General features: G+C 27.8%; 1 long non-coding RNA gene across 1 annotated transcript; it reads right to left on the reverse strand.

Moving 5' to 3' along the window:
* Nucleotides 1–3,061: 3,061 nt before the first annotated feature.
* LOC141046452 (uncharacterized) lies at nucleotides 3,062–5,187 on the reverse strand. The gene is made up of 2 exons (XR_012219451.2): nucleotides 4,377–5,187; nucleotides 3,062–4,099 (listed from the first exon to the last, which is right to left on the reverse strand). It is a non-coding gene; the product is annotated as an uncharacterized LOC141046452 (long non-coding RNA).
* Nucleotides 5,188–21,070: the final 15,883 nt, after the last annotated feature.

Raw genomic sequence — 21,070 nt, forward strand, 5'->3', positions numbered from 1 at the left:
TTATTATTATTATTATTTTATATCCCTGTTGATGCTACGGCATGCCTTAGCCATTCCAGTGAGAAATGGATATGGCTTGGATGGCTACACCCTGGAGGCTAGTGACACAGGTGATGAGCACAGACAGTCTGATGACAGGAAGTAGTAATGTAGGCAGTAAAGATGTGAGGACATGGCATGTGCAACCACAAACATCTGTACAGCAAAGGTGGTTGAAGGGGCTTTGGTAGCGTTGGGGGGTGGGACGTGACCCTGTGAGGTTCTAGCTGAGTCTCATGTCAGCACCGGGGTTACCATCGCGTACCTGGGGGAAGTCGAAACTCAAAATCATCGACAACGATGGGTTCCACATATTCCCCTCACGCATAGTCAATGACCGCTCAGCGTAGACGTTGTAATCCCCATCGCCTCTTTCTCTTCTTCATGGGAAGAACTCATCCCAGCGTCATGCTTGCAATGGCTATGATCTCTTTGCTTCCCCCTCCCTTCTACCGTTCACTTGTCCCTCTCTCTCTCCACTGACTGTCCTTCCCCAAAATAGCGGTACCCACAGCCTCGTTCTAGACATGCTACATGCGACTCGCCACCCTCGACCTTCAACATTCTTCTTATTCACGGCATTACTGCCAGTTTTTTGATGGTGCAGTGAGAGCTGGAAACCAGATGACGAAACCGAGATTGAATAATCTACCCCACATCAGCACTTAAGTATAATTCACTCTCCTGAGTGAGGAATTGTCTGAGAGGGTGGTGAAATGAGAAAGCGGATCTGCACCCATGGTTTTGTGCTCTCCAGGAGCATTGCTTGTGTGGATTGTCCACATCATGCTTCGGAGGAATTTGGCAGTTGTGTGTGTGCTTGATGAATTGCTGCCGAAGAGGTGCATTGGGTGGATGCTGGAGTAAAACAGCCAGAGGTGGATTTTGAGTGATTCTACACACTTGCAAGTGCTTTGTCTGTAGCCAAAACTAGTTGCAGTTTGTGTGTGGCTGTGAAGGATTTGGCTCCATCCATTTGATGTCTACTTGTTGACATATATATATGTAATTGATTTCCACTCTCGTATCATGCGTCTGTTTTTCATTTTTGTTTTTTGGGTTTCAACTTGCATGAGGTATACGTTCCATAATGAGCACTGGAGTTGAGATGAAAATGATGTTAGAGGATGCAAAAAGCTTCAAACACATTATGTATGTATAACTTTAACTTGACTTTTGACTGGGTAAAATTAATTGTTTGTGAGGACTATATTACATGGTATAGATTTATTTATGGAGGTTTATGATATGAATTGTGTATTTTTAATTATGAGTTGTGATGTGTCTAGTCTGCCAAATGAATCCAACTTTGTAATGCTAGTTAGCTTAATGCTTTTTCAGATTAAGCTCGTGCTTGTGTAGCGGTCATTTTTTATTTTATTTTATTTTATTTATTTATTTTTACAACTGGATTCACTATTTAATATATAATTTTTTAAATACGTGAAGTTACAATTTAAAACATGATTGATTTTTTTATATTAAAAATTTTAAACAATATTTACTGAATGATGTTTGATGATTATACCAAGAGATCAAATGTCACACTTAGAATTTCAACTGCACCATCACAATAATATTATGTAAATGATTTCACTAGGAGAACAACAGGCTATTCTAGCTTTCAAAAGCTGGAATTTACCAATAAATAGAACTCTATATTTTCACTAACAAATAACATTACGTAGTGAGTTATTTGAAATATATTTAAATTTTCTTTTTGAAAATTAAATAAATTCAAGAATCTTGAAAAAGCAAGTGACGATGATAAATTTCTAAGAAAAATAATAAAAATATTTTTAGTAATAAAATATTAAACATCCACATATTTTAGAGATATAAAGATTATATTGAATATCCAAATTTTTAGTATTCCAAAAACCTTTTTACTGCTTTAAAATTAAGTATTATATTCTAAAAAATATAATGTCAATCAAGAAGAAAGTGAATGCTTAAAACTTTTCTGTTTGTACAGTCAAATCACACAAGAAATTGATTTGAGGATTAAAATATGAACTCAAATCAGAATAAACGTATTTATGGAAATAATTTCAAAGAGTGTTTGTCAGTAGAGCTTCATAGACTTTCTTTATGATTTACGTTTTTTTTTAAAAAAATAAAATAAAATTAATAATAATATTCATGGAAATGTTTCAAGTGTTTTCATTTTAAACTTCGATTTCACACATGCATCACCCCAAATAGGCTTTTCATATTTTTTTTAATTGTTAAATCATTACTTATTTTCTGTGTGTCATCTAAATGATATTTAAAATTACTATTTTAACTCATTTATTGAAATTGTGTATGTATTTTTCATGATTTCTTCTGTAATTAATGTAACGTGACTTTTTATTCACTGTTTCAATATCTGAAATTAAATCATAAATCATTTTGAAAATTACAAGATTCATTCGAAAAAAAATAATTATGTATGTAGAAATATATAAGTACAAATATATAACTGTATTTATGTAAATAAATAATTTATGATGAAACTACTTACAGTAAATGTTTTAACAATTCTACACAAAAGCCATGAAAAATGCAATGGCATGAAACCTAATATTGAGTAGAAACAACTTTAGATTTAGCTCAGATGTGTATAATAACGAATTGTTGCTTAATTCATTTCATCTATTATTGAAGTTTTAAGATGTTTAGTTATCAAAATATTTGTATTTGGAGAATTTTACCATCTAAATTTAATCGATTTAATCTGCAATTATTGCTGCACATATTAAACGGTCTTGATTCTGAAGAAAAACTAAGAAATAAATCAAGAAACAGGCATTGCCCAATTATTTTTCTTTTAAAAAAATGATGTATATATACAAATATATATATATATATATATATATGAAAAATACTAGAAGAAATCAAATCTAAATTTATCTAAATTGAAGTTTGTATATTTATTTATTAATTTTGATCACTACTAGAAGTTTTGAATTTTTCTTTTGATACAAGAAATATGCATATTTATATATGATGATGATTATTGATTTTTTTGAAAAAATAATTAAAATGAGAAATCTTCATAGGCATATTTTAATTTATTTATCGAACTCATTTGAAATGGGGGGGGGACTATACCAACTGAACCCACACATTCCTACCCAACCCCGAAGTCTATCCAAAACAGTCATCCGGAAAACTATTATTCATTTGAGCGAATAGGATGTCCTTCATCCAAATTCGAGCATCACGAGCTTCAACGGGTGAGGATTCGTGGATAGGTCGATTTTCTGACCCTGAAGCAGAACGCAAATCTGAGCCCACAATCACGATCACCACCCAAAACGAGTTTGTTCTTCCATTGGATTCGTTACATTATGGACACTTTTTCTGAGAATTGGGTCGACTTTGCGAAAGCAGAGGGCGAATGTAGTGAGAGATCGAAGTTGTATCGGGATGGACGGCATTCAGCCCGATTTGAATCACATTGTTCCGTCTTGCATGCATCGATGACGATTCTCAACATGTCGTTGAATTCCCAGTTTCATTCCCGGTTGCCGTAAGTGCAGTACGCGAGCTGCGCCGATGTGCTGCCAAGGAGGAGGAGGAGGTGGCGGAATCCACCCAACCGTCGAGGGTTAAGGGCTCTCTCACTTGATTCCATGCCCTCAATGCACCCCCGGAGCACTTTCATGAATTGTATGCGACTGGTGATGGCTTTTGAGCATGGCGTCACGGAAGCTGAAGGGCTTTCAATGAACCTCCGACGTCGCAATATGGGAGTAATCGTTCATGGCCGAAAAAAAGAAAAAAAAAAGGGGGCATATAAAATAAATAAAATCAACAGAAACACCATTAAACAAAAACAAACAAAGGGGGTCAGTAATTCCACCGATGTGATGCATCACCTGAGTCCATTCAGGAACCGCACAAAGCCCTTCCAATTCATCGCCGATTCATAACTCGCCGCAACATGGAACCCCCTTCACTTCAATTCATAACAATGGCTCGAACGATCTACCCATCCCCATCAAGACGTGAAGTGAATGTCGGAAGCTCAACTTCCTGGCAGAATCCATCTCCTCAACGTCCCTGTAAAAAACTACATAATGGCGCACCGAAAGTGGTCGCAGCAACATCAACACCAGCATTAAAATTAACAAAAAATAGCAGCATCAGTTTTTTTTTTTTTTTTTTTTTTTTTTTTTTTGACACAAATAAAGAGGTTCTTTTACTGCGTGAAAGGAAATAAATACAAACATCCCAGCCAGGACAAGATACATGTACAACCTAGACCGCATTAACACTCTAATCTAGGGCTGACTAGTTTCCACTTAGGAAGTGCCGTGTCCCATGTTGCAACAAGCTTGTTGGAATACCATTGATGCTGGAAGTTTTCTAGTGAAATTGTTGTCCTTGCCAAGGACTTCTTGATTTTAGAGTGTGTTGATGTCCTAGCAAGCCCTCCCATAATCAACAAGATTGAGCCATATCATGTGAATTTTTTGCTTTTGCCAATGTCCACCATTAAACGCCGCATAATTGCACTCAATTCACAAATGCCATGTAATGATCTTCTACAATAGTAGTCAAAGCTTCCTAGCTTTTTTATATTGCTGCAGTACTTTGTATGCAAAGATACCATGTTTCTTTGTGAGGCTAAAGGTTTGAATAATATTTCCTCTTTTTTCTTTGTCTGTTGTGGGTTGGATAGCACCGCTTGACATGGTGCCCTTTGGTCTTCCTCTCAAATCCCATATATTATCTTCATCAGCAACCGCTCATCCAATTCTTCTACTTAGCAGCTCACACAGGCTAATATGCCGGCCAAGCTCGTGATACCAATGCATATTTCTAAAATTTGAGTAATATTGTTTCTTCTTGTCATTGAAGGCAAATAATACAATATTAGTCATTAATGTCACTTACTTGACGTCTCCATGCATTAACTACTACTGACTTGTATTGCCATATAAGCTAAATAAGACCAACTTCTTTGCATTCTCTCTATTCATTCCAAATATTAATCCACTTCAATTTATAAGAATATGGTAGGATATTAGGCTATTTCTTTTCTACCACAATTAGTATATTGTGTTATTTTTTGAGAAATTGCTTAGCTAATTGAATACAATAATTCAAGATAGAAATATCGCTTAGCCACCAAAATTGTCTTAGATTCTATTGGAGTATATCTACACAACTATAAAAGAGCTAAGTAGGGGTTTTGTTCAACCTAAGTTTCACTTGTTTTATACATATTTAATGCAAAAATCTAGATACAAGGATGCATATATTTTGGCTTACACAAGGGCCTAAGTCCTCTTACAAATAGTCAAATAGACTATTAATTATTACATTGCAAGTATTTGTTTGCATCAAGTATGTTTGTACCAATAAGAGAATCTGATAATTGATTGTATTTCTTGTCAATATGAACTATTCACAAGCTTAAAAAAACTATATGAGGTAGTAGGTTTCTTTTTACAATGTAAATACCTAGTCCAAACCTTCCATTATAAACCGACTTATCATGGAGTATAGTAGATGATTTTAAGTAGTATATAATTAATTAAGAGCTACTTAACTTCTTATTTGCTAAGAAGTAGGCCAAGTTTATTCTTTTGTCTTCTTAGTTGAAATAAACTTCACTCCATTCTAGTATCATGGACATACATATTTACCCTGATAATTATCTAGATAATAAGAATATGTAGAAGTAAGTCAAAGTAGATAAATAAGATAATATCTTGTAGAAAGCTTCCTAGAAGCTTCATAGACAATGCTTTGCCTTTAAATATGTCTATAGGTGATTGATAGGTTGAAAACTTGGCCAACAAGGAGGCCACGTGTTGACATATTGATCTTTTGTAGTATAAGTTAGATATATGGCATATACTTAGGAAACTTACCTTGCAAATTAGACATGTGTCTTACAAGTTGGACGTATATTAGAGGTCCTATAGCATTTTGCCACATAGTTCTTAGTTAAGTAGTATATATAGAAGTAAGAGTGAGGCCTTCCTCACACTTGTCAACTCCTTTCTTGCTTTTAGTCTAGTTTCAAGAGTCTTATGTTTTCTAGTGTTTGGCAATAGCCATTTCAATTCTTCCTTGAATATACATACTTTCTTTTATTTTGTCACTTTCTTTTTGATACAAATTCCATGAGTTTATGTATCTTCTTCTAGTTTGTGTCCTTGAAAATTGACAAGAGTACATATACAATATCAGAGCTTTTTCCTTTCTTGATTAAGAGTGGATTACTCCTTTCTCTTGATAAGACATAAGCGTATTAGAAGTTGGAGATTACCCTCTTTTAAACTGATATTGTTTCTAGATTTTTTTTTTTGATTCTTTAGTATTATATTTTATAAAAATAGACATCTTTCTTTTTATTGTACTAACATGGCAGAGCTTCCTGAAATGAAGAGTGTAATGGCTCAAATACAAAAGTAAATGAGAGAGTTAATACTTGCAATGCATCAATTCAATCTATTACTATAACGAGCAACAAGATTATCAAGTAATGAAGATATAGAGATGATTGGAGTTGCTTCAACATCTACACCAAGCCATACTACTGTTCCTACAATAGAACATTGTTCAAGTTTCAAAGAACCAAAAATTGGATTGCTTGAGAAGTTTGATGGTACAAGATCTAAGTTTTGAGGAGTCATCAATTAGGTACAATTAGTGATTAAACTACAACCTCAAAGTTATCCAACTCAAGGATCACAAGACAAGTTTATTGGAATACTATTTTCACGTTTTGCTTTATCAAGGTTTTCATCATTTCTTGAATGACGTGATTCAATATTGGATAATTTGGAAGCATTCTTAGTAAAGTTTTGATCTATGTATGGAGAATATGATGCAATCCATATTGCAACCAACAAGATTTGTATCTTATGACAAGGCAATCGATCAATGACATTATACACTTCACAATTTTGACAATTAGTGACAAATATCAAGTGGAATGATGCAACATTCATCAGCCAATTTTTTTATGAATTATAATATGAAGTAGAAAAATTGATGCCCAATTTACGTGATCCTCAAATATTGAGTCAAGCAATTGACTTTACTATGAAATGTACTAATTGGCTTTTAGAATTTCGATCTAAGAATCACACAAAGAAACCTTAATATTATTATAATTTAATGACGACACCAACGACTTTTCAATCTAATCATTTGAAAGTAAAAAACATGCAAATTAATGCAATACATTTTAAATCTCCTACCAAACAAAAAAAGATTCATTGTTGTCAAAAAGGACTATATTTATATCATGGAGAAGCTAAGCACATTACTCAATATTATTCAAAGAAATGACGCAACTACAAAATGAAGAGTACTACTATCAAAGATAAAAACATATCAAAAAATGAACTTGTCTAGCTACAATAGGGACAATGCGGTTGGAATCTTATGTAATTCCTAATAAAGGTCTTATTCTTTCCTCAGAATCCTCTCTTTGTTTTACAATAGATGTGTATTTAGGATCTAATAATCAAAAATCCTCTGCTTTAATAGATTCAGGAGCCTTAACTTCTTTTTTAGATGAAGAATTTAATAAAAGTCATAATATACAATTAGTACAAAAAACTAAATATGTACACATAGAAGTCATAGATGGTCGTCTGTTATCTTTTGGAGATGTTATTTATAAAATATTTCTTATAGATGTAATAATAAATGGTCATAATAATTGCGTAATTTTTAATATAATTAGATCTCGCTCTAACTCAATTATTTTAGATTTATTGTGGCTAAAAAAATATAATCTAATGATGAATTAGATTTTTTATAAACCTATGAAAAGATTGTTGACTTTATTTCAAACATTATTAAGAATTTTTCTAATTCAGTAGAAAGCCATGAATCTAATGCAGCCAAATTTATATTTGTAGGTATAAAAGCTTTTATTATTTATACCACACCCATTTTAAATGATGGAAAGTTTTCAAGTGAAATTCCAAGTCAATATCAAGATTTTGAAGATGTTTTTGAGAAGAAGAATAGAGATATTTTCCCCAAGCATCATCTATATGATTGCTCAATCTATCTTAAAAAAAGAATTTAACTGCCATTTGGTCCAATCTATAATTTATCACAAAATGAGTTAGCTGAACTCAAGAAGTACATTGATGAGAACTTGGTCAAGAATTTCATATGCCATTAAAAATCTCATGTAAGAGCTCCTATCTAATTTGTAAAGAAGAAAGATAGATCATTGCAAATGTGTGTGGATTATCGAGGACTCAATAAGATTACCATCAAGAATAGATATCCTCTACTTTTGATATCTTGACTTCTTGATCAATTAAGTCAAGCTAAGATCTATACAAAAATAGATCTACAAAGAGCATATAATCTGATCCGCATTAAAGAAGGAGATGAATGGAAGATTACATTTCAAACAAGGTATGGACATTTTGAATATAATGTCATGCCTTTTGGACTTATAAATGTACCAATTGCTTTTTAATATCTTATGAATAATATTTTTTGTGAGTTTTTAGATGATTTTGTTGTTTGCTACTTGATCAATATTTTAATCTACTCTAAGAATGCAGATGAATATGAAGTTCATGTTTTTCATGTGTTACAAAAATTTAGAGATGGGAGATTGTACGTCAAGATGAAAAAGTATATATTCCACACTACTAAAGTTGAATTTTTAGGATATATCATTTCAAACAATGGTCTAATGATGGATCCTAAAAAAATTCACATAATCATGGATTGGAAGATTCCAAAAATAATAAAAAATGTACAATACTTTTTGAGATTTTCCAATTACTATTAGATCTTTATCAAGAACTTTTCTCAAGTTGCAGTGCCACTTACATACTTAATTTATAAAGACAAGCCTAAATAGAATAAAGAAGTAGAAGCAACATTTGAAGCTTTGAAGAAAGCTTTTGCTTCTGCACCAATCTTGCATTGCATCGACTTTTTCAAAGTATTTTTTATAAAAATAATTACATCTTACTTTGTTTTAGGTGTAGTCTTGTTACAAATAGGAATAAATGACAAACTTCATCTAATAGCTTTTCATTCAAGAATTTTTTTAGTAATCGAGATCAATTATGAGATCTATGACAAGGAACTTCTTGCAATCATGGATTCTTTTCAAGAATGGTGTCATTATTTAAAAGGCGCTTCAAGTCCAATCACCGTATATACAGATCACAAGAATCTTGAGTATTTCATGTCAGCATGTGTTTTGAATTATTGCCAAGCTTGTTAGAACATGTCTTTGTCAAGATTCAAGTTCAATATTACTTATTGGCTAAAAAAACAAGTTTTTTTGATGCTCTTTCTAAATATTCTTATCTTACACCAAAAGAAGGAAAAGTAGCTTTCGATCAACAAAAGATAATTTTAGTGAAGCTAGAATAATTTCATCTACAACCAATGAAATTAACATTGATTATTGATTTGACTTTTCTCAAGCAGATCCAAAAAAATATATCCTCAAACCTTCTTGTTTATGATATTAAAAAAAAAGCCTCTAAGTCTCAAGATAATTTCAAGTTTGAGTTTAAAAAGAACCTAATCTATTTTGAAGGACACTTATATGTTTCAAAAGGAAAACCACAATTATGTGCTCTTGAAGCTTATCACAATTTTCCTGCAGCACAATATTTTGGATATAAAAAGACTTTGGAGCTTATATCCAGAGATTTTTTGTGGCATCAAATATAGAAGGCTGTTAAAGAATTGTGTAGACATGTGATATTTGTTCAAGATCAAAAACTCCTCGTCATCAATCTTATGGACTGTTGCAACCATTACATATACCAAAACAACTATGGTCTTCTGTCTCTATGAATTTTATCATGAATCTTCCAATTTCAAGTTCATATGATTTCATATTTGTGATTGTAGATCGTTTCATCAAGATGGCACATTTTGTACCATGTATAAAATCTATCAGAGATGAAAGAAAATCTAAACTCTTTTTTGACAACATCTATTACTATCATGGATTACCAAGGGATATTATATCAGATAAAAGAACACAATTTTTATCAAGATTTTAGAGAATTCTTTTCAAGATATTGAAGGTGAATATAAAACTATCTTCTACTTTCCACCTTCAAACTGATAGACAAACAAAATAGATAAATTAAGTTTTAGAGCAGTATTTAAGATATATCATCAACTATCAATAAGAAGATTGGACAACTCTTTTGTTATTGGTAGAATTTGCTTATAATAATTTAGTACATTTTTCTACTCAATAAACACCTTTTTTTTCCAATTACGGTTATCATTCATGATTTGACACTTTTGACTTTTCAAAAGTTGATAATCATGTTGCAAAAGATGTAGCAAATTGATTGTCAGAGCTACATCTAACAATGAAGGCACAATTAAAAGAAGCTCAAGAACAACAAAAAGTCAACACAGATGTCTATTGTAAGGAACAATGTCAATTCCATATAGGAGATAAGGTATGGTTACTTTGTCATAATATTAAAACTATTTTTTCTTTTAACAAGTTGGATTATTATAGACTTAGACCATTTTTCATTTATGAATAGATCAATCTGGTTGCTTATGAATTATACCTACCGGAGTCTATGAAAATCCATCATATATTCTATGGATCTTTACTTGAGCCATACAAGATAATGGATATACAAGGAAAGAGACAAATGCCACCACCTCCTATAGAAGTAGACAATAATGAAGAATTTGATGTAGAAGAAGCCTTAAATTCAAAGAGACACTGAAATAGGTTAGAATATGTGATACATTGGCATGGATTTGACATTAATGAATGCACATGGGAGCCATCTAGGAATCTAGCAAATGCATCAGCCAAAATTAAAGTTTTTCATCAAAGTTATCCATCAAAATTAAGATGAAGAGTCAAAAAATTCTTTGCTATAAAGCAAAGCAAGCCTAATGGAGATTTCATTCTATCTTATGTCATTGTTTCTTTGAATTTTTTAGTGCTTAGGAGATAAAGAACCAACAACCAATAGATTCAACTCAAGAGCTATTATTTGTTGAGCTACCAGATGAGACATTGTGACAATCACAATCTTTGAGATAATAAAATTGAGATAAAGATCCTCAAGAACGACATGTTCTTCCTCGAAAGATACAACACATTTTGTACTACAACCTTGGAAAGGATTCTTGGTGTTTAGTGATACTTTTGGAGGTAAGAACCCCTTTTCATGGTATTACTAATGTTTTGTTTGAAAGAAGTTATGAAGGCCTTAATGATAATCAAATATCAAGGTAGTCTTCTTTCTTTGATATGGAATATTATCAATGGTTGAAGGGACCTATCAACTACCTTGAAAAGAAATAAAGATCAGAGTATGTGGCAAATATAGTTTGGCGCATCTTGAACTTCATCAATATGTAATCACCGCTCCTTGTGGAACTCATCCCTAAAAAGGGGATAATATCGCGGATATATCTATTTATCTTGATAATTATCTAGATAATAAGAATATGTAGAAATAAGTCAAAGTAGATAAATATGATAATATCTTGTAGAAAGCTTCCTAGAAGCTTTATAGACGCTACTTTGCCTTTATACATGTCTATAGGTGATTGATAGGTTGAAAACTTGGCCAACAAGGAGGCCACGTGTTGACATATTGATCTTTTGTAATATAAGTTAGATATATGGCATACACTTAGGAAACTTAACTTGCAAATTAGACATGTGTCTTGCAAGTTGGACACATATTAGAGGTCCTATAGCATTTTGCCACATAGTTCTTAGTTAAGTAGTATATGTAAAAGCAAGAATGAGGCCTTCTTCACACTTATCAACTCCTTTCTTACTTTTAGACTAGTTTCAAGAGTCTTATGTTTTCTAGTCTTTAGCAATAGCTATTCCAATTCTTCTTTGAATATACATATTTTCTTTTATTTTGTCACTTTTCTTTTGACACAGATTCTATGAGTTTATCTATCTTCTTTTAGTTTGTGTTTTTGACATCTAAATGTCGTGGCAAGCTTGCATACTTGCTTTATAGAAGTAAGATACTCAAAAGCTTAAAATAACATGATCCAATGAAAGATACAGTGTGGTAGTGTAATACACTATAATTTAGTAGTTCTTCCACATATTATAGACATATAAAGATAATCTTTGAGTAAAGGTTGTTTCATGCTACTACAATCCAATTCCATACTATTAAGCTAAGATAGTATTTGTAAATAAAAGGAAGGCAATAGATAAGGCTTGAAGACCATCTTATACATATGATTAAAAATGTCCTAATTAATATCATAGCATGAGTTGAAGATTGATTATCTTGATTCTAAAATTTCAAGAATCTACTTGATTATTAGTGTTGTCATGGCATCTTTTAAATATATAGCATTGATACCTTCTTTAATTTTAGATTGATAGCATTAAATCCATTATAGTTTTGATCTTGAACATTCTAATATTTCAAAGGCGAGGTAGGTCCCTAATAAAGCCTTCAATTTTGTAATGCATTATCTTGTTCTTTTCAATACTAATATAAAAAAAAAACAAAAAAAAAAAAACAATGATGAAAGTAAAATAATATTTTTCAACCATGCCTTATTTAATAGCCTTGATTTAAATAGTGTACTAATAAGCAAGTTTTTCTTATATTTAAGCTTACAAAAATTTATTACTATCTTGTAAATTAAGAAATAAACTAAAATGGAAGCCAAGTAGTTTACTTACTTCATTAATTTCTCTCGATATTATTCTAAGTTGTTCTATCTAGAGGGGTGTTAACAAATTATTAAGAGTTTTTTAATGACCACTTGATGTTAAAGCCAAATATTAAGCAAAAAGCTTCAATAAAAGTAGACAAGATTGGATATAGATATTTATTCTTTTCTAAGTTTAAAAGATGTATTATTTGCATATTAAGCCAATACATGTTGTCAGCTTTCTATTAGAAGTTGGATTCCTTGGAACCTTCCTTTTTCTATATCTTTAGCTATCATGGCATTGAACAACTCAACTACTAGGATGAAAAGATAAAAAGCAAGTAGACACCCATTTTGCACTTTCTTTTATATGACAAAGAGAGATAAAAAAAAACCATTAACCTTCAGTGATGTCTTTGCATTGTAAAAAAGTTAAAGCACCATGCTTATAAATTCTTTTAGCAAGCCAAAAGCCTCTATTATATAAAACATAAAATTTTAATCCACCATGTTATTAGCTTTGAAGAATTCTTCTTTAAAAAAAAATCAAAATGATTGACAAGGTTGTTTTTGTTAGATTAGTGTCTCTTGAATTAGTAGAAGGTTTTTAAGAATTTATTGCATTAAGAAAAAAACTAATCACTTCAAAGAGTATAGATTACAATATGAGTTGTGAAGCTTTAGCATAAATTTTATATCCAAGGTTGAGCAAAGTTATTAGGCACCAATTAGCAAGTTGTTATTTGGAGCCACTCTTATGAATTAAAGTTATTATGCACATAGTTACACTTAGAGGTAGAAATTTATATAGGATCCTATCTTCTAACATTGTCATATATTCTTGCTTCAATATATCATAGAAAAGAGGTATAAATCAATTGCAATCTCATCTGGACTTGGAAAATTATCCAAGTGCATTGCAAATAGAACATATGTCAATTTGGAGAAGTGTATTGGAGAACATACAAACTTTTGCATTGTAGAGATCAATATTCATAACATACATCTTTTAGCTTCATTTCTAATGCTAACAATTGACTACGAGGATTACTAAAGTGTGTATAATTTTTCATAAAAATCTATGTACATAAATAAAAGTTACATGACTATAGTAAATTTGTCCATGCAGGTCCTTAAGTGCAAAGATGTGTAGTGCACTTGATTGTTCTTTATAAGCTTTAAAAAATTCTTTGAAGTCTTGATCTTCTGATTGCTTCCACTTGAATGTGCTGCAAAGACATTGATCTTTAATTTTATACTTTTCAACTCCTTCCAACTTAACTACCTATATTAAAAATTTTGTTTATTTTTTGGCATTTTAAGTATCTACTTGTAAGGCAACAACTGATGTCTTTAATTCTTATCTTAATATGTCTTATTCCATTTATCATTAATTGGCCTTTTAAATACAATATTGCTTGTAAAACTTTGCAACAACAAGTTTTGTTATTTCCATCCATCCATTACATAGTGATTTTTGCTTGATTGAACAAAAAAATCCAAGCCATGATGCCTCTTGCATTGCATTGCATAATTGTTATAATATATGTTTGTATAAGAATTTAATATAAGAGTTTTATTAATAATATTTTAAATTATTATGTAGAATTGAGTATTTTGATAGATTTGTGGAATTATTATTAAGATTAATATACAAAGTTTAGATCTTATATTTTAGGGTTAAAATTAAGATAATTATAGTAAATATATTAAACCTTGATTTGATAAGATTTGAATTATGTAAACTAATGATGGATTTGGTATTTTTTAAACTATTACAAAAAGAATAAATCTTTTTTAGATAATATGGAATTCTACAAAATAAAAAAATAAATTACTATATAAAAATATTTATTAAGAAGATTTGATAAATCACATCCAATAAAGGAACTTATAAAAGAAGATCTTTATAATTTTGCTTATAGATATATTTAATTTTTTTTACATATTATATTTAGTAAAATCATAAAAAATAAAGATATTTTGAAGATAGAAATGGCTTATGTAGTAAGTTATTTAATCATTATATAACTTACATAAGAAAGATATTTTCAACCACAAATTTTTTAAAATCAATAAGTGCATACTTGATATAACATCTCTTAGCAAATATATTGATAAAAGACATATTTTATCAAAAATAAAATTGAAATAGAATATAAAGAGATTCTTTATAATTTCACTATATTATATAACATCAAGTATGTGCACCTTTCAATTAAAAATCTATAGTTTTGTTGCTAAGGCAATTTCAAATTTTAATCTAAACAATGAAGAAGTTACACACATTAAAACATTTACTTGGATAATCATCCAAAGGCTTTACAAGGATTTTTTTAAGTTGCTGAAGAAGTAGCAACAAAAATTGGTAATGTATTATGTTATAAGAATGATAATAAAAAATTATACACTTTAGATTTTAAAATAGACAAAAAAGCAATATAATATCACTCACTTCATTATTATAAAGAAAAAAAATCATTAGAATTGAGTATTATAGTATGTATATATCTATATATATAGTTTGACAATAGATCACAAGATTAAAGAACTCTTAATACTAAAAGTATACAATTATGTATGTATATATATATATATATATATATATATTTTACATATATACAAGTACAAAGCCTGTAGTTATAATTAGCTTCAAATAAGATCTACAGATACAACTAATAAAGGGAGATTTGACTTTAGAATGCAACAAGCTATTATTTTAATACAGCATGTATAACATACAAAAGAAGACAGTTTCTATGAAACTATAAACCAAAAGAGCAAAAATACTAATAATATAGAAATATATATTTTTCATCCAATCCATATATTTTTAGAAGTAACAAGCTTAAAATTAAAAAACACAAATTTAGACAAATTATGGGACACGACCCTACTAAATTTCCACAAAAAGAATTGAACATTTATATTCTACAAGTTTTTCTCAAGTACAAAGACATCTACAATAAAATTGGAAGAAAGCCTTAAATGTTGAATTCCACTACTATAATATTTAAAGTTATGCCTTTTATATGTAAGAAGATTGTACAATGGGTTTTGCAAACACAAAAAGTACGTTTAAGTGAGAAAAATATATTTAGAACTAAAAGAGCCAGTAACAGAGATAACAACAGCAAAGACGTGTATAATTCATGTGAAACAAAATTTTAATATTTCATTAAAAAAGAAAATAAATTTACAATAATTATTAGGACGAGTAGGCAATAAAATATATATATATATATATTTATATATATATATATATATATATATATATAATTAGAAATAAGGCTAATTTTATTTCAAGTAAAGCTATGTAGATAATATAAATTTTTAGGTATAGTCTTTAGTTAAAATGATTTAAGAAAAGAAAAAAAAATCAAATTGTGGTTGTAAAAATAAATTCAAAATATAAATAATCTGTTGGTGGTACTTATACACAATATAAAAGGATCACATCATGTACACCACAGACAATTTATTAAAACGAATTAGAAAACATTGTCTTGACTCAGAGAGGATCATCAATTAGTTTTAGTTATAGATTAAGAGGCATTATAAATACAAAATAAAATTGGTTCTACTAAATACATCAATAAAAAAGTTTTTTTTTCACTATATTTATTTAACATTAAGAATATAGATTTCATATTATTGAAATATAATGGAGGTATTCAACCATCAATATTGAAGTCACATGAAAGCCATTCAGTATATAAACTTGTTCTAATATCATAGAAATAATAAAAAGTAATGCAACTTTTTAAATAAAATATAGATAAATCTTATATATACTATGAAATTTCATAAATTTATTTTCTACTTTATCTATAAGACTTTGAGAACAAGCTAAGACAATGCTCAATATTTACCTATAATCTTTTCTCCATAAAAATGTGTAAATTTTAAAAATTTGTATATATATATATATATATATATATATATATTAGTTAATTAAGATAAAATTCTTTTTATTAATATTTTTGTGCAATACCAATTTTTTAAAATTAGAATATTATTACATAAAATTATATAGGTCTTAATGTTTCTAAATTTATTTTTAAATTGAAAAAAATCTTTATCTTAACATCAACTTTAATTAGATTTTTATACTATTTATATACAAATTATGTGAAAAATAAGAAAAAAATTTATTTATAATTATTAGCATGGAATACTTCATGTTTATATTTATACATATATATATTTATTTATTTATAAACTATAAAATATATTAATATTCTAAATATAGAAAGTTCCAGCAAAAATATATTTCTATTCTGACCTATCACAAGTTCTTGATAAAATTTGGGAGAATAATTAAACAACATTATTGTATAGAATTCTTAAAAGAAAAACCAAGACTTTGATTGAATATATTAAAATTTTGTACTTTTTAGCAATGTTTAAGAAAAGTGTTAATTCAAAGCTAAACATCTAAGCATCTCATTAAATAGAATTTTTTGGATTATTGGTAGGAACTAGAATACGTCAAAAGCTATAAAAATAAATCTTTTTTACTATATATATATATATATATATATATATATAGATAAGAAAAGATAAATTCACTTTAATTTTTTTGAAATACTAATAAACTATAAAGCAAAAATTGTGCATATTTAGAACTACTATACACACATAATAAGGCATTTTTTTAGCAAAATATATATTTAATATTGATTTGAAGATAAAGAAGATAATAATAATATATTTAAAATATATTTTTTTAATTTCAAGGATATTAAATTTTATCCTTTGATATGTTAATTGAATAAAAGTAGAGAATTATTTATTTGTACAATAAAACTTATTAGAAAATTATTTAACTAGTAGAATATAAAAAATAATAATAATAAGCTTTTATTTTAAGTTTTTAGTTGTTCTTAACATTTATATATTCAAACATATTTATATTCTTTTTAGTTGAATTGATGGTTTAAAATACAAGCCAAGAATAGAATAGAAATAAGTATATAAAAAGCTTAGGCAAAGCATAAAATTAAGTATCTATATTATTTTTATTATTAAAAAATTATAAAAATAATTTTGCATAAATTTTAAAATTACAAATATTTTAAGAGAATTTAGAATATATTCACAGTTTGTAAATTTAATATAATATAGATTATTTGTATTTAGTTTGACGTTTAATAAAATTAAAATACATAATTTTTTATTAGAATTTGTATTAAGAAATATAAAAGATATAGTATTATATTTAAATTTAAATTTTATATATATATATATATATATATATATATATATATATATATATACAAAATTTAATGCAAAGTCATCACACTTTCTATTTTTTAGTTGGTAAATATTAAAGTTGCATTTACTATTGGTAATATATAAAAGCTATAGAATATTTTAAATACTTTTTTTCAAAATAATTCACAAATTAAATTTAAAATAATATTTAATTAATTCATGAGTTGATTATATAGGCTATTTTTTAAAAATTGAATTGTAGAAATATTTGCATCTATATTTTCAATAAGTCCATGAAAATTATCTTTTTGTTTTACTTTTTTATATAAAATAGAGTAATAGTTATTAATATTAAATATAATATATTTTATCATATATATTTTAAATTATTTAAAATATTTTTTATTCTAAATTTAAAATTTATTTAATTATCTTAATATTCAAGCAACATATATTTTTTAAATTTAAACGTTTGTACAAATTAACATCATTTTTTTCAAGTATTATTATTTTAAGTTTTAATTATAATAATTTTTACACTTTGTTATATATTTTGAAAAGGAATTCAAATATATAAATATTAATATGTGTGAAATGATAATTTAAATATTAATTTATTTTGTAATTATAAATTATAAATTTTTCGTTTTATTTCAAATTTCACTATTTAATTCAGTTCTTGTTTTTGCTAGCTTCCATAGTACATAGTATTTAAGTTTTTTATTTGAATATTTTATCTTATCAATCTTATTGATTTATATATTTACGAACAATTGATGTTTTTAATTTTTAATTTTTTTGACTAAATCATTTTTTGTTAAATAAATAATTTATAGTGCATTACATAACATTCTCTATTTGATTTATTTTTCTACTACTAATTATAATATATTTTCAGTTTTAGATAGATTTATTTTATTTTATTTTTCATTCAGAAATTATAATCTTTATATGAAATGTTTAGATTATTGAATAGGTACTCTTTCAAACTAATTTAGATTGTTGCCATAAACAATGACGATGTATTAGATATAGAAATAAAACAAAGAAATGCATCATAGACAATTGATTATAAACGTATTAAAAAAATGGTAAAATTTAAAGCTAATCCAAAAAAATTAAATTAAAATTTTAGATTACCATTAGAGGCCATGAAAATAATTTTATGGTACTCATATGTTGGCAAATATATCATAGCATGCAGTAATTAAAAATCAATTAGCATTATTGTGATCACACATAAAAATATGTTCAAATGCTATTATATTTATTGTCTTATGATACCTTTAACACTAGGTAAAAATCAGCAAAAAATCATGTGTAAAACTCTAATTTGACAACTCTCCTTCTTTGCAGATATGTTTGGGAACCAAAACATTGTTCATTTTTAAATATTTATTTCATACATGTGCACCATGTTTATATCCTCATAAAGTATTCACCACATATGGACATCTTCTTTATGAAGTACATGCACTGTCATAAAGGTGTTGAAATATATTCTCTAATGAATACGTACATACATACCTTTTGTTTCTCCCTTGAAATTGATGCTGGTTTCAATTAATAAGCACAGAAATATCTGACAGCCTTTAAATCAAAGATGAAGTGAATGTGTTTGTGTCCAACATTAACAGTGGAATACACACAAAAGGTCGTTACCAATGAATATTAAGGCGCTAAAAAATATTATTATATTTCGAAATTATCACATGAATTAAAAAGTACCTAATTTTTATTGGGTAATAAATATACATTATTTTGGAGCATGTTAATAAATTTTGTGTTTAAATTTTATCATTTGCGTATATGACTCATATAAACACCAGATCTGGCTTATATCATTGTTCGTGTAATTAACTTTTTTAACTTTTTAATGTATGTATGTCAAATAATAACGTTGAATAGGAGTAGAATGCATTAGATGGATGATATAATATATGTATATATATATATATATGTATATATATTTTAAATATGAACATTCATAATCTTCTTCTTTTTGCCACATATTGCAAGTACAACATCATTTTTGTTGCATAATTTAAATTTTGAATATTTGAAGAATTATCTCATGAGATATAGTACTACCTACATATTGTTTTTATTGTGAGATATTTCTTTAATAAATAAATTTATTTTATTTTTATTTTATTTTGTAATACACTTTTACTTTCAAAATTGTACTTAATGTTACTCCTAAATTTAGACATTTTCCTCAATGATGATTTGTCAATCATCCATTTGATATTCTTTAAGTGCGAGCATTGTATATTATGACTTTTTTTTTCTATTTTAGTACTAATAATTACTCTTGAAACATTAGTTATTTGAATAAATGATAACTAATCTGAAAATAATTACTGAATTTTATGTTGTGATTAAAAAATAAAGTTTACATAAGCTGTATTGTTGTTCTGAACATAACTCCAAGTTAAATTTCAAAGTTATTTTTAAGACAATTTAAGTTGTCTCAACTATCGATGTAGAGATATAAATGAGCTTAATAAACACAAGAATTGTTGCTAATTTTTGTATCTGATATTAATCAACAACCACTCATTTCACAAATAAAACTCTACTTTGATTATGACATTGTTTTGAATCCATTTAAATGTAAACAATCTAAGACAATATAATGCATAATATACAATAAGGTGAAATTTTTAACAAGAGAAAAAGTTAGTTGAATTGCCAACTGGCTTTCTAAAGTTGAGGATAATCTTGAAGAAAATGGAAAGAAGTAATAGAAAAACATTAAGAATCAATTCAGGTTAAATGAAATTAATTTATTGGCTATTGTTGAGGGTGTAAACAACTACAAAAGCAATGTGGTTAAGAATCAAGTTAAAGATTAACAAGCTCCATCTCAAAACCAAGAGTTGAAATGAGCCAACCCCAATCAATGGTTTTACACTATGTATCTATATATATATATATATATATATATAATCTCATTTTATAATGCACCGCTATTTTAGATAATCTTTGATTCTCTTCAGCAGAAAAGCCAAGAAAATCGAAATCGTTTTGAAATTTCAAGACATATATAATTTTTTCTGTTTTGATCATATAGATGGGTTTTTCTCAATTCAAATTTGCATTTTCTTCCAGATTATACTTGATCAGTTCAAACATTGAAAATAAGTAATTAAATTTATTATACATTATCCTT

Source organism: Physcomitrium patens, chromosome 17, assembly GCF_059467195.1.
Source record: "Physcomitrium patens ecotype Gransden chromosome 17, ASM5946719v1, whole genome shotgun sequence".
Classification (NCBI taxonomy): domain Eukaryota; kingdom Viridiplantae; phylum Streptophyta; class Bryopsida; order Funariales; family Funariaceae; genus Physcomitrium; species Physcomitrium patens.